This window comes from Micrasema longulum, unplaced genomic scaffold (genome assembly GCF_059751315.1).
Source record: "Micrasema longulum isolate JH-2025_06_02 unplaced genomic scaffold, ASM5975131v1 h1tg001080l, whole genome shotgun sequence".
Taxonomy (NCBI): domain Eukaryota; kingdom Metazoa; phylum Arthropoda; class Insecta; order Trichoptera; family Brachycentridae; genus Micrasema; species Micrasema longulum.
Genome location: NW_028278268.1, coordinates 511,830 through 518,360, shown reverse-complemented (window position 1 = coordinate 518,360; position 6,531 = coordinate 511,830). Strand labels below are relative to the sequence as shown.

At 34.8% G+C, this 6,531-nt stretch overlaps 1 long non-coding RNA gene across 1 annotated transcript; it reads right to left on the bottom strand.

Moving 5' to 3' along the window:
* Positions 1-611: 611 nt before the first annotated feature.
* On the bottom strand, positions 612-5,366 carry LOC148277156 (uncharacterized). The gene is made up of 2 exons (XR_015823582.1): positions 5,277-5,366; positions 612-3,798 (listed from the first exon to the last, which is right to left on the bottom strand). It is a non-coding gene; the product is annotated as an uncharacterized LOC148277156 (long non-coding RNA).
* Between the last annotated feature and the right edge of the window lie 1,165 nt (positions 5,367-6,531).

Below are 6,531 nucleotides of genomic sequence, written 5' to 3'. Positions count from 1 at the left end.
GGAGGAACATTCCTCGCGGTGAGCTTTAATAAAAATCCTAGTAAAATTATTCCAAAAACTCATTTTAATTTTTTTTTTTTTGTTATCTCAAAATGAGAATATTTATTTTTTTACCTTGCTTATAATGTACGAGGTTTATATTTCAAAAAGAGGATTTTGCTGCAGTTAAATAACTTTGAATTTTAGTTAAGTTTTTGAGATCAGGAAGGATATTTTAGAGTTGGCCAATCAGGAACATCTCAGCATTTGCTAATGTGGAGAGGAAACCACTTCAAACTCTTCAGGAGAAACCTGCCGCTAGAGGAGTGTTCGGCATTTTGTTCCCTACTTTGGTTTATTTTACCAATTGCCTGCGCTATATTGACCATATGACCATGTATGACACTACCTCTCGTGTGAGTTCTAAACAACTGACAGGACATTACTAAATAAAGAATACAAAAGAATAACGAATAAATAATACGACTAGCAGTGCTTCCGTCAAACACTTTTTATTCCTACCTCGATCTCGCGGAGACTGCCAGCTCTGTCTACAATCTTTGTCCTACTTTTATTTATTTTACAAAGGATTTTTATTTTACTTTTTAGTAAAATTCAAATAAAAACCATGATCAAGTGGAAATAAATAATATTTATTTATGCATAAGGCGAGAATCACACAAATATAAATATAAAAAACGGAGTAGTCGAACGCCAAAACTTCACGCGCATCGGTTTATCTTCCGCCGCGCGGTTTCGGGGGGTTTACCACCCTCCGCAGGCGGCCCCGGAGCGCCGGTACGGGGCGCAGCCCCACTCGCGGTCCCCTGAGCCGGAGCCGGAGCCGTAGCGGTTGCGGCGGGAGCCGGAGCCGGAGTTCTTGTACTTCTTGCACTTCTTCTTCTGCTTGGATGCTTCCGCCATCTGTGGAAAACGCACGAAATACGTCAATATAAAATCATAAGCTGGACGAGGTGTTATAATGAGAATTTAGCGCTGCCTTCAATAATCAATGTTTATTGGTTCATTATATTTTAAATTATTTTTATAGTCTGTAATTTTCTCATTTTTTAATTTTTTTCTTTACTTTGAACCATAGAATTAAGAATAGTCCAGAAACCGCAAACGCGCATCAAACAGAGGGCGACTTTTTTATTTGAATTCAATTGTGCCGTTTTGTGTCGTTTTAAAGTGTAAAAATACTGTTGGTATCTTAAAAAAATAGGATGGGATCACATTTCACGTGTAAGTAACAAATGCATTACATAAAAATTGAATAATTTTTCCATCTATCAGATTGTCAAAGAAAACAAAATGGACGTTTTGTTAGTGTTGCCAGGGTAGTCAATTTTTTTTATCTAATGAGAGAACTAATGAAAATTGGACCTCTCAAGTGGTGGACATTTGACAGACATTATCTTTAAAACATAAATATTATTTAACATGACATAAAAATATCCGCTTTACCTGAAATAATATTTTTTTAAAATTCATTGTTCATTAATTAATTTACTCTTATTAAATGACCGTTTACCTATCTACTCTGCTGTTTTAATCAATGTTTCCGCGTATACAATAAAATTTTTGAGAAATTTACAAATTTCTTTTTTTTTTTTAATACTTATCTTACATTTGTGTTACGGTTATATTTTTCGCGATCTGGAAACATTACGCAGTGACTTCACGCATGCGCGCGGCGAAAGTGAGGCAAAGTGAGGAGTTTTTTCGACACAGTCCGATGTATTCAAAAATGATTCTACGCTCCTTCCGGACTATTCTTAATTCTATGCTCGGAACTTTTATTTTTGGAATTAGGACCGTCAGTTTCCGATTTTTACAAAAATATTTATAAATTTTATTTTTTTCATTAGTTTGTCATACATAACTTTATTTGATTTTTCTTATCGTCGTTTTTAATTTTTTTAACTTTTTCATTCATGTTTTATGTATTATATTCTTGTAATTTCGTCAGTTTGTCACAATATAGTGCCATTATTGTAATTAAAATAAATTATCAGAGTATGTATTTTATTCATTGATCATAAAAATAATGATATGTGACCTCGCTGGGGCATGGGGGTTACCCGTGCCGAGGACACTTAAGAATATTTTATTTTTTTAAATATTTTTACATGTGTATTTTATTTGAAAAATCAAGATTATAGCATGTCTCGCAGCTACAGAGCAAAATGAAATCTAGAGCCAATTTATGGTGAAAGTTCATGTTAAAATTAATCGTATTGCAGCTACAAAGCGCATGGACTAATGGAATTCCAGCTCCCAAATTTATTGCAACAAAGCGGGAAAACATTTTCAGGAAGGAAAAATGGAAGTCTAGGCAGTTACATGGCTTATGACATGTCGCGGACGTTCATAAATGAAATATTAAACTCAATATCTAAAAACAGAAAAACAGTTAGTCTTTATAGATCTTAGTGGGGCTTTCGATAATGTTGACCAAATAATGTTTAAATAAACTAGAATGAATAGACATACGTGGTATTGTGGTACAATGCAATGGTTCGAGTCGTATTCTCATAATAGAGAACAAAAAATTGTTGTACAAAAAATAAATTAAATAACTCGTATTCAAGAAGCATTTTAATCTAATTGGAAAATTGTGGAAAAGGGATGTCAAATCAATGTCAAAACTGTTTAAATATGCCGAACATTATTTTTACGCCGGTGACACGGCACTTGTAATTTCTCACAGACATTCATCTATTGCGGAAAGTCAATTACAAGAAGACCCCAATTCTTAGCTTAAATGGTCGCATGATATGGGTCTTATAATAAATGCAAAAAAATACTAAAATTATGCATGTCAGATTCCCTCATGTACCAACACTAAATTAAATGAATATAGTATCTCACAGTTTCAACTGTCTTCATAATGAAAATGTAAAAAAAATACAATGGTGTAGTTAATTTTTTTAAACGGAATGAATATATTATCAAATTATTTCAAAAGATTAAGGACAGTTATAGGCATCATGTTTAGAATACAATATTTTGTTCCAATAAAAACATTAAGACTTATTTATCAATATTATTAGCGGAATCAATCATTAGGTACGGTATTACCAGTTAGGGCCTTTCTTGTAAAACCAACATTAAAATAATTTAATCTTTACAAAGCTCTTAAATTCATTAACAATTCAGATAGAATTGATTAGGAAGAGGTAAACAAAAGAATTTTTAAGTCCGAGTAAACAAAAAACTTTTTAATAAAATAAATAAAACAACTTTTAAGTTTTATTTATTTTATTATAATGAATAACCACAAAGTTAGTGCTTCAAATACAAACTTTATAAAAAACTTTTTCTTTTATTTTTTTTATATTTTTTATTATTAATGTAATATTTTATTTATTTTTTACATGTGGAATGATGCGGAGTGGGTATTTCAATGTACGCTTTTTTTCTTCTTTTTTGGAAGTGTATTTAGTAATGTCATGAAAAGCATAATTGGCCTATAATTTTGGTTTATTTGTAAATATTATTTTTTTGTTGTAATTGGCTGTGGATTTCTTTCAATAAATAAAATAAAATAAAATAAAAATAATCAGCTGGAAATAAATGTCATTTATTTATTCATTTCACGGGAATCACAAAAATATAAATTTAAAAAAAATTGAGCAATCAAACATTAAAACGTCACAACGCAAATCGGTTAATTTGCCGGCGCGGGGCCCGGGGAGTTCAGCACCTGCGGTACGGGTAGTGGCCGTGGCCGCCGCCGCCGTCCCGGGCGCCGGAGCCGGAGCCGGAGTGCTTGTGCTTCTTGCATCTCTTCTTCTGCTTGGACGCGTCCGCCAACTGTGGAACGCGCACGAAACACGTCAGTATAAGATCGTCTATACGGGGACTGCATTTTTACTCGAAATTCCGAATCTAAATATTTTTTTCTCAGCTGCAGCTCAATCACAAATAACTATCGACGTGCTTAAAAACATGCTAAGCATTTGAGCGATCACAATGAACAATAATGAACATGCTTAAGTTAACTCAACGCTCGTGTCGGTTTGTTTTTTGTTTTCCTCGTAAACAAATACATTTCACTGGCGAAAAATCGGCGTTTACCAAAAAAACTAATACAATATATTGCATTTGCAAAATAGTAGGGAGTATCATTAGATACTATCATTGTATTAACAAGAAAGTCAAAATTAAATTACAATTACCATGGCGACTGCTTTTCTTGACTCTGCTTGCCGGTCGCCGGCTAAATGCAATAAATAGCGTGATAAATAATACATTTATTAGCAAAAATAGCAGTTTTGGAATATTTTCCATATTGATACCGGTGAAATTTAAATATGTGATTGCGCAGCAGGATCATGCGTCGCGAAACGTAAATATTTTGACATTTAATATTAGGTGTTCACAGATGTTGCATTGTGATCGCGAATACGATAAACAGCCTTGGTGAGAAATTGTTTTCACGTCGCTTATTAGCGCGGCGATAGTTATTTGTGATTGAGCTATTGGTCTGGGTGTTGTGGTGTATTTTCATTACCTCCTTCCGTATCCGCTCTATCGCGCCTGCTGACAAGCCTCTAAATTGAGACTTAGCGGGTTATACCTTAAAAAAATTATTTTTTAAAAGTTCTGCCCATTGGTCCAGCACTGGGCGAGCAAACCGGAAATCTTCCATAACTCTCTTATCATAAGTTGATTCATAATGGAGAACATTTTAGAGGGAATATGGAAGGCAATATGGAAGTCTAGGCATTTACAGGACTTATGGCCTGTCATTGGCTGCTTTAAGTGGCCACTTTAAACACAGTATAGCATTTACAATTTTGCCTATGTTTAAACATCCATATTTCTTCAAGAAAACACTCGAGAGTATTAGTTTAATAGTCTGTTAACAAATAATTATTTTTTTAACTACTCAACTTCCTCATTCTCGAACATTTTAGCATAGCAATTCGCCCCGTATAAGCAGAAAAAAATTGTACCGGAAGAAATCGTACAAAAATTGACATTTTGCTTTATTTGCGTGATGCGACATCAGATGGGAAGGGCCTAGGACTGAAAGAATATTGATTGCGTATGGAGCTATTGTTTTTATACCATTTATATGAACAAATTTATTTAAAATTTTGACTTTCCAAACAATGAACAAACATCGCATGAAATAAATATTTATTAGATATATTGATGAAATAGTATTGACCAAATGGGGATGATATTTCTAAACCAAACGCAACTGTATCGTTTCCTGCAACTTATTGATATTACTGTCAAGAACCAATAAAAGGTAATATGGGGGAAATAAAGCGTTGTCTTACCACGGCGGTGCAAACCAGAACAGCGAGGAGTACCACGTAAATGTTATTGAACAACATTTTGGTTGAATTTCTGAGGATACTTGGTGATCTAATTATTTAATACAACTTTGCACTATTATATAGGGAAGCATCGTCAACAGGGCTGTCAAAACCCCACCCCATTCGAAACAACTTGAAACTGAAATAGCATAATTACTAGTTAGTAAATATTTGTGTATAATCACTTACCGACTTTTATCTCTCTCTTTCTCCGATGGTGCGCCAGCCCAAATCTAACTTTGGCCTCCTGCATCTTTCGCCTCCGATTCGTCTGTCTTTAGCCGTCATTTTCCAATTCTTTACATTATAGTAAGAGAAGTTTGACGGCGACGTCGGTTTGAGTGAGTCGTAAAATTTTTGTTGGACGATTTTTAAAATGAATAAAAAATTGGAACAACGAGCTTGCCTCAAATTTTGTGTTAATGAAATATTGTGTGCCGAATCATTAAAATAGTTGCAAAAAGCTTTTGGAGAATCGTGTATTTCGGAAACGCGGGCATACGAATGGTATAACACGTACAAAGGCGTCCGTGAAAGGTTAGTTGATGATGAACGTACTGGACGCCCAACAACGTCGGATATGGATCGGCAGATTATATTTCGACCGATTTTTTGGGCATAAAACGCGTCGCTGCCCGCTTCGTCCCAATAACACTGAATTTCGTCCAAAAACAGCGTCGAATTACTGTGGAAGGACAATTCGTGGATTTTACACCACGATAATACGCCATCTCTTACAGCGGTGATTGGTTCGAAGTTTTTGTCTAAAAATTCAACTAATGTCATCAGCCTAGCACTGTATTTTTTAGATCATGCCCCGTCTGGCTTCTTCTTTACCGTGACTAAAATTGCTACTAAAGTAACGCGCTTTGAGACGATTTTTTCAATTATTTTTTTAAAATGAATAATAACTTGCTAAGCCTCTATTTTGAGGCTAGTCTGCAGGTGCGATAGAGGGGATATGGGAGGAAGTAATGAAAAAAACATCACAACACCCAGACCAATTGAGAAAAAATCTTTCTTGGGTTTTTTTTCTTCTAACTGGCGGGAATCAAACCCGCCACGCCAGTTTCACAGATAGCCGTCTAAACAACTGCGCTACGGCGCCTGTCAAGAGATCGATACTATAAAAGAGAATTCGCTACTAGAGCTAAAGGCCATACCTTTGCAGGTCCTATGAAAAGTGCATGGACAATTGGATTAAGCGTTGGCATAT